This window comes from Myiozetetes cayanensis, unplaced genomic scaffold (genome assembly GCF_022539395.1).
Source record: "Myiozetetes cayanensis isolate MyiCay16 unplaced genomic scaffold, myiCay2020 scf3, whole genome shotgun sequence".
Classification (NCBI taxonomy): domain Eukaryota; kingdom Metazoa; phylum Chordata; class Aves; order Passeriformes; family Tyrannidae; genus Myiozetetes; species Myiozetetes cayanensis.
In genome coordinates, this window is record NW_026087521.1 from 45,694,958 (window position 1) to 45,704,477 (window position 9,520).

A 9,520-nucleotide genomic window follows, 5' to 3' on the forward strand; every position below is an offset into this window, starting at 1 on the left:
AGGGACTGCCAAATCTACATGCAGCCAGGTGCATTAGTTCATCTACGTCTTTCACCAAAGACCTGGGGACTCCTATAAAGACATTTCAACAGGCATCCTGGATGCACTGCTATTTCAACTGAGATGACACCAGCAGCAGTCACTGTTGATACTATTGCTGCTTGAGTTTAAACTTTTGCCATTGACACAAACGAGTACCAAAAGCTGCTGTGGACATTATGAAAAGATTTATTCCATCATTTCTAGATCATTATTTCTTCTTATAGCCAAATCTATGTCCTTAACCCACAAGCTTTTCAGCTACTCCAAATTGCATCTCTCAGTCAGTGAAAGCTTTGACCAGAATTTTTTTTCTCCTTGTCCTGAACACATACCATATACTTTAAGGAGAAAAAAAAAAGGTGTCTGTTTGGGCTGGAAAATAAAATAAAATGAGGTTTTTTTCCACTGTTCCTTTCTTATCTCTTCTTGTTGTTTTCTTCCTTACTCTAAGTTCTTCTTGAGTCTCAAACATGCTCTGCTTTTCCGTGTTGCAGCCTAAATCCAGTCTTTACTTCCTGCCATCATGGCCTTTAATTCCCTTCTGTTCACAAAGCCAATCCTATCCCTGATATCTGTCCTACACCTACACCTGATATCTGTCTTCCCTTCCTTGATCTATCTTTCATAGCCACTGTCTTCACTCTTTTCCCTTCTGCTAGTATCTTTTTTTACAAAAATAGTATAAAATTGTGTGTAAGAAATTACATTAGAATATTAGACAAATAATAAAGAATATTTATATAAATAGTAGGCAGATAATAAAGAATATTAGACAAATAATAAAGGAAATGCTCAAGTATTACAGACTGTACTCTTCTGGGTCATTATAACATCCTTTTGTTTTATAAAGCATGAGACCAAAAGCCAAGTGATTCTGTAGAGTGAAAAAATATGAGACAATCAGTCTTTGTGCTTCCTGTCTTTATAAAATGAGTCTAGACCTCTTGGAAAGTGTCCATTGATAGTCTTGAAACCCCTCCTTCACAAGGCAAGCACAGTGACTGTAGTGACAAAGCAACTGTTGTGCATAGCATCTGAAAACAGCGAAGTCCAGCAATGCAGTGGCATGTTTCCACCATTATGACCATAAAATCTCTGATAGATGAACACTGGAGTAGTCCTGGCATTGCAGGAGCAATAGTGCAGTTTGTAAACAAATTCCCTGATAATTTCCACTTATTGCTCACTGGTTGGATTTGCAGAGTGGTTCTGAACATGAGAATGAGATTTCCTTCAAAGACTACTAAACTGGAGTCTCTGCTCCAGGGGAGCATCCACAGCACTCCAGCACCCAGGGCCACACATGGGATCACATGAATGACCAGTTCTTCAGGCAACTATAAGCCACATGCCTGATAGGTACATTACAGTCCAAAGAAAACCCCTTGTACAGACACAGGGTAGATACTGATTTTATCTATGGGTCCATCTAACATAAGGAATGTTAGTCCCTGCAGTCCCATTCCTGGGCACTTAACTTTCTCCATCTCCTTACAGTGAGTATAGACAATTCACTTAGGGAAATATGGACATGAAGGTGGCGAGATGCCTAAAAAGCAGATGACAGGATGCTCTGATTTGCAACACTTCTGTCTGTTTGTGGCCCCAGTCCAGTAGAAATTGCATTCCTACTCACTGAAGCACCATTGAGCCTTTCAACCCTAGTCCTTTAGCTTGAGTTTTATGATGCCAAGGGGATTGGGCTCACTGCCCTCCAATAACCCAGGCAATGAATTAATGTTCCCTTTGCCCTAAGACTTCTTCTATAACAGCAAAACTCCTTAGCATCAAAACTCCTTAGACAGGATGTAGAGGGCTGTTCAACAACTTGGAAACCCCACTGTTGGAAAGATGTTGACATGTTGATGGGATTCATATAAGAACAGGAGGAAACAAAGGGGGAGGACAGACCTCTGCTAGATGGACAGACAATAAAGTCTGATCTGGCTGAACAATGACTGCAGAGAAATACTGATGGTATAGTGAGGGTGTATGAGTCATAGTACGGTTGTTCAAGGCAGTGCAGTGTGCAGCTGTGCTACACAAAAGAAAATTACAACTGAATGCCAGGAAAAATTACATGAAAGATGAAATGAAAGAAGAAATTAAAGAAGTTTGGGGAATTTCCAGCTCCATTAAAATACATAATACTGGATAATACAAGGATATCACAGCGCTGTGAGAGTGAGACATATGAGACTCCTTTTTCCACTTCCAGTTTCTATATCTTTACAGACCATAAACCAGAATGTGCTACCCTGCAGAACTAAGATTTTTAAGGGAAGCAAATAAACACGTACATAGTTGCATATGAATGAACAGCAATAGACAGGATCAAAAGCTTTTTTAACACACAGAGCAGACGCTAAACTCTGGGGAATATCTCTAAGTATGGTCAAATCATTTAATTTCATAGTTTTCCATTCTGGGCTTACTTGGCTCTTCACCAAGTCTTGGCCATTCTCAGAGATGGGACACTGAATGACTGAATTATGACTGAGATAGTGTTATCCTTGGTTTGGAAGCTGAAAGCACAGGAAAAACATGAAGGGAGATAAGCAATGCTTAAGAGGAAATTTCAGAATGATTCAGGAGTTAGTAAGGATGGGAATATTTTTTTATAGCTTTGTGATTTTGGCATGGGACAAAATTCTAAATACATTCCTAACAGATGAGATCCTCAAACATCTGGAGAGATACGAGCTGATATGAGGACACTTACATTTCGTAAAGGATAAATTTAGGCATTTATAACAGCTGCAGTGACTGTGAGAGTTAGGCAGGGCTGTGGATGTAAGCCATCAGAAGTTCAGCAGGGAAACAGTCTGATGGCTAGGCTGGACACCAGGGATTCACCTCATCATCAGCAAGGGGAGGATTTCCCAAGTGCAGAGGAATTCAAGGAGGTAACCAGATTCTCCTCAGGTCTTGTAGGAGCCACTGCAGATCTGGGCAGTGGGAATGATCTTCTGCTGCTTCTGTAGACCAGACTGCCATCCTACTCCCCCTTACATGTACCTGGCACAAAAATGTCTGCAGGAGGTTACAGACTGAAACATCAGGTCTGAGCCCCATTCACCCACAATGCCCCCCAGAAACCTGCTGCTTTGGAGAGGGGGCTTCTAAAAACACTATCAAGGACATGGGATGCACCCAGCTCCCTTTTTCATGCTGGGGAAAGGCCGTGAGCTGTAGCAGCCTTGTGTAACCACACCACTTGCAACACTGTGACCTGGAACGCAGGGGACAGCCAGGACAAAGCTCAGACCACAAACTGGGAGGTATTTTGGCATCTTACTGCCCTTGCCTAGACACATCTCAGCTTCTGGAGACCAGGAAGGAGTGGGAACACCACAGGACAAATGGTTTAGATTTTTAACGGGTTTAAAATTAGTTCGAAATCAAAGAAGATGAGATGCATTGATCCGATGTCAACGGACATTCCTGAGATGCAGCCAAGAAAAACAAGTTGACATTCAGAAAGTCACCAAAAACAAAAGGAAGAAGAAGGAGATGAAAGGGAGAATGGGGAAAAGCATGAAGCCATCAGCTCAATACATGTATCTAGCAGAGGTCTACCATGTCAGACCTTAGTGTCACTAGTGTCTAATGAGGTCAAATGAAAAAGGATTTTTCATTCCATAAAAATGTGTTGTTGTGTCTGAAATGCTTTTTATTTTAATAAGAAAATAATCTGATTTCCAAACACATTTCAAGACGTGAATTCCCTTTCCAGACTGGATGGATGCAGAACAAGTTCTGGGATTTGATATGGTTTAAAGGGAATTAAAGGGGTAATTTTTTTCTCTACCCATCCTCTGATGTATAAAGCAATATTGCATTCATGCTTGCTCATCTAAACTGAAGCTTCTCCCTTACCCCACACTCTTTATTTCTCTTTTCTAGTGTAGAAAAGCCAGAGAAAAGAAAGAAGCAAAAATGTATGCTGTTTGTTTTTTTCTATTAGGGCTTAAATAAAAGAATTTTTATATTTGTCTGAAACCAATTTTTTAAGTCATTTCATGAAAAATTCTATTCCAAAGTGTTCCAACAAAAAGCAATATTCATTTTGATCTGCTGCTTTATTTTACATACATCATGTTCCTCATTGCTACAGCAATACATCACTAAATCTGAGCAAACTTTGCTATTCTTTGTAAGGCAAGGAGATGTGGAATGCATTTTTTTTTTGTATACATTTAATGAACAGGAATAGAGACAATATGAAAGCAATCAAACTATCCCAGCCTGCAAGGAAAGACAGAGACAGAACCAAGAGCACAGGTTCAAAACACAACTTGGAGAGAAGTCAAGTGATTCATAGATCGCAGTTGTGAAGGGTTAGCCCCCATCTTCAGGGCAGTGATTCATATTTTCTATCTTGGGACAATGCTTTTTTTGGTGAGTAATTATGTGGGTTTGTTTGTCCTCTCCTACGCACAGAATCTCTGTAATCTGAGAAAAGCTCTGTATTTTGAGAAAAGCAATGTCCAGTGGGATTGACACTGAACTGTCTGACAGTGGATTTCAGTATTCAGTGAGCAGCAATGACTCCTTATATTTTTGAAAGTAAGGATGGATATGAAACACATTTTGGGCTTCTTTTCTGTAGTTAGTTTTCAAGATTATTCTAAAACAGAAGACTAAAGCACAATCCCCAGCAACTGGTTTGCATATGTCCACATAACAACCGTAACATTCATGATGTTGCTGGGACACGTGCTGTCTTTACGGGCTCTTCGTGTAAGAATTTTAATTTAGCTAAAGTTGAAAGTTTAAAACTTGTGCTAGCTTGCTCCGAAGACCTTTTGTAATATTAGCTGAATTATGTCAAGTATTTTCTGTCAGCTATAAGATTTGTCATAAATCACAAGAAATCTTGTAATAATGTAGTTCTGAGCATTATGCCTCCAAAAACCCCCTTTCATAATGGGAAATACTGTCTTACGCTTTTTAATGTCTTTCTTTCCTCCCTTCCCTTGGGCTGTGCTTTTTTCTTTCTTTTGTCCTTTCTAGGGAAATTAAAGCTTTCCTTTGGACTAACTGGAGAAAATCAACCATTTAGTTAAACTCTATGTTTGTACCTTCTTTATCTCCCTGTAACAGAGGCAATTTCCTTTCATGTGCCCAAATATTTGGTACACTGGACTCCACATTTACCATTAGTTTCTGCTCAGTAATTTTCCACTTGAGATCTTTTAGCAAAGATGGACATGAGCGGGCTTATGGAAAAGACTTCTATATGCTGGAAACATTTGGTTCAGAGCCAAACCCATCTCTTGTAAATTAGCAACACCGACAAACATCCAGCCCCAAATACCATCACTGGGTAATGCTGCCTGCTGGAGCAGACTCTCCTAACATAAAGAGATGTCCTGGATGTCACTTCTCCTTAGGAAGCCCAGGGCAGAGAGTACCATCCCAGGATGCCCAGAGCAAAGGTGGGAAGCTAAGTTGGGCCACATGCCTATTTTCAAAAGTTCATTCCCTAGGGCAGTGCTCACTGGTAAGCCAGGGCTATGCACTTTGGCCCATAATGCTGAAGGAGCACGTGAAAGAGAAGAGAGAAGGTGCTGGCACTAAACGAAGCCAGCAAAGGGCTGCTAGGACCAGCTGATGGAAGAGGCTGTGTCACAGCTGACCTTACTACCCTTCAGTGACTCCAGGCAGATGATAGCTCTGGCTAAGCTGCACACAGCAAAGTCACTGAGAGATAGCTATTTACTTGTTTCAGATGAAACCATGAAAGCAGCAGCTGCTGCAGCATCTTTAGTTCTAAGAAAAGCCTTGCAGGAGTGTGCAAGTCTTTGAGGAATATGTGCAAGGCTTGCATGCTGAGTCCCATACTGGGGACTTAGATGTATTTCTGCGGTGAACTGAGGACCCTATTTTGATCCCGTATCTTCCCCTCTTCTGCCTTTTCCTTTCAAAGAGCAATGGCCCCATCACTGGGGGATGGTGGCTTTGAGGATGGTCTCACTGAGAAGCAGCTGGCTCCTGCTCAGAGCCACTTCAGTGTCTGAGCCTCATCTTCCATGAGGGACAAGTGAACCTGAGTGAGGCTGCCTGGTCACTTCATGAGACAGAGTCAGGCACAGCAGTGCAATGAGGCAGGAGCTGATTGAGGGGTTCTGCTCCAGAGCCTTGTGCAGTGTGGACTTTAGGCCCTGAAGTACCCCTGAAATGACATGTAGCCACTCAAAAAAGCTCTGAGCAGCAATTAAGTGGCAGGCAGCAGCCTAGTACCAGCCCCCTGCAGATCCCCTGATCAGAGACACTCAGGGCAGTCACGCAGCAGGGAGTGTGTAGTTTTGGGAAATGAGTCTGAAGCACTTAGGGTATTTTTTTTAAACATTAGCTGACTATCTGGGCAAATAATTTTCCGCCTATGGGTGTCTTACAAAAAGCTGACTATCTTGTTCTACTAATGAACCTTTGTGACTGGGGTGCCTTGTGGGTGAACCAGTATGCTTTCTAATTCTCTAGGCAAACACCGACATTCCCTAGCATGAGTAAGTTGAGTGCTGAGCAGTGACTAATGAACAGCTGGTATGAATTCCTGACACTCCTGGAATCCAGAAATATGTTGATGAATTCTGGCAGAAGTCCAAATATTTGCAAAGTAATGACTAAGGTGGTAATGAACTACAGTTGACTGGCTCATTCATGTTAGGATGCTCAGCAGTTTATCCCAGTGTACATCCAGAATCTCTGAGCCAGTTCTGGGTCACCTTTTCATGTCTGGAAGAAGGGGGGTGCCTGGGGATGCTACAAGCACCACAGTAGAATGGGGACCTACTGGGTACTGGTGCTTATCTGCACTGCATATATGCTCCATCTCAAGGCAACCAGGACTTCTGGCTTGCGGGAGGGCTCCAAGCCCCTTCCTATCTGCAAGGCAAGGTACACAAACAGCTGTACAAATGCTGGCCCAGGCAGAGTAGGTGCCACAGGGGAAGCTAAGCATCAAATCAGGAAATGCCCGTGGCCTCATCTTGTACAAGGAGCAGTGCAGAGAAGACTAAAGTTGATGAAGGAGATGGAGTGACTGCCAGGCCAGCAGAGACTGAACAGTTTAGGATTAGATAATTCTGAACTGGGAAGAGGATTATTCTCTGGAAAGACAACCCACAGATGAACAACAGAGAAGGACAGGAAAAATCTATGGCAAAGAGCACAGATTCCATACTGGGAGCATATGTGTTTACAGATGCTAATAGGCACCAGTAAATCTTGGCCTCTTCTATGGGGTCACCTTTGAAAATAGGAACTATGGTGACTTAGCATTTTCAAACACACTGCCTCCTGGTGAGGGATATGCTAGATTTATGCCAAAGTCCTGCACTGATTTCAGTAAGGTTCCTTTTGGCATGCACAAAACCAAATATGACCAGACCATACCTTGGACAATGTTGCTGAGATAGCTGAGTACATATCTCACTTGTCTTCCAGCCCTCCTGTGCAGGCAGAAACATTCAGGATGTGTGAAGACAGGCTTATTTCCCAGCATAGACTGGGAATGCCACTCTCAAATTTCCTGGTGTATATTTAAGCAGGCATCTCGAATTAAACTAAACGCAACCCAACAAATGATCTCACTTTTCCTTTCCCTTTTTTTGAAAGGGATTTATTCTAATGATAAATTAATTTAGCTGGCAGGCAAAACCACAGATGGGCGAACATGATGGACTGATATAGCCAGATGGAATCATGTTTGTTTTAATCCACAGTCAGTAGGCACAGCAGCAAGAGCCTTTTAATGCCACTTTACAGGAATCAAGTGCCCTGAAACTTGACTGGAATTATGTCATGAGCAATAAATAGCTCAAGCCAGAGATAACAAAGGATATAAGGCGATGGTGGTGCAACATTGCTTCAGAGGAAAAATATATCTAGAAATTGTTGAATGTAACAAACCCAAGGACTAAGAAGAATAAGCTGACCTGGGGGAATGTTTTGGCTGCCATTGACTGCTCGTCAGGCAGCAGTGGAGATTTCCACAGCATTCAGGAGCAGTGAGAAACATAGCCCTGAAAGAGCAGAAGATATTTCTTGACAAGTGTCACTTCTCTGCTGCTACAACTTCTGGCCTACTCTTCCTTCTCCTTAGCTCTAGATGCAGACCCCACTGATGCCACAGGGACACAAACCCCACCATCCATGAGCCGTCTCCACTGCACACACCCACTGGCTGGGGAATTTCCACTGATAAACAGGGATTTTTGCATTGGAGCTGGATTTTGCATTAGGGCAGGGTTTTATTCACGTGATCTCCTTTTTTTGGTTTGCTCACCACCAAATTTGGAAAGAAGAATCTGGATCACTGATGAAGTTCTTCATTTTCTCCACACCAAAGGCCCTGATGCTTCTGTCACGAAAAAGCCATAGCTGTTAGTGCTTTCCAAGAAAAGCAGCGCTGTTTCGCTAAAAGTGCCGACTGGCAGCAGGTTGGCATTGGGTTTCTTTGTTACAAGATAACAGAGCTTATGTTTTCCGGGAGAAAGAAAAGTCCTATTGATATAATAATATCATGCCAGGCAGACAGCCCTGCCTGTGTAATCCACTTTCAGTACAATGCTGTGTTGTGGCTCGAGCATTGTTTCCAGATGAAAAGTGGCTGTGATTTGCCTGGTCAAGGACGTTATCCTGACTGACAGGTCTACAAAAGGAGACAGCATGTGTGGCGGGCTGAGAGGCCAGGGAAGTCCACCTGAGGGGTGAGGGTACGGGGCAGGGCCTGGTATGAAGGGACCTTCCTGTATGTGCACCTCCCTCCTGTGGGTCAAAAGGGTGCCAGGGGCATTCCACAGAGCTGGGGCAATCCCACGGTGCTGGTGGCATCCCATGGAGGTGGACTGCAAGAGCAGCACTGGTATTTATAAATCTGACGGCATTATATAAACAGAATTAGATACTGTTTGCAAAATGTTAATTTTCACTCTTTATTTTTTGCTGCTTACTGGCTATTGAAAAGCCCGACTGGTTGAGACTTTCAAAATGTGTGATGAATGTTACAATGTTTCTCAACAAAGAGTTCAAAGATAGTACCATGTTGTAGGCAGGAACCTACCTCTGGTTTAAATCTGTAAATTACCCCTTTACCTTCTATCTCTTCTTGACAATTCAGGTGAAGTCAGAAGGACACCGTTGCTTCAAGGTGTTGATCCAGGCTTGCTTTGGACCACACATCAGTTCTGTGGCAAATATGATGAATCTTGTGGCATTTCTGTCACCTGATGGGCTGAGCTTTGTGTTTGCAATATAACTAGGAAGTTAAAGAGTTGTTAAATCTCTGTAGCAGAAAGTCTGCTGTAAAGTTTTGCATGTATATATAATAACCCTTCTCTAGAGTATTTGCCATCAGCAAAATAATGTCTTCTATGTAAAGTGGTTTATTACGGCCACTTGTGTTATAATGACCAGCCCTAAGCTTTTGCAAAGCCTTCTTGGGACTAAACCCAGTGACTGGGTGTAAAGT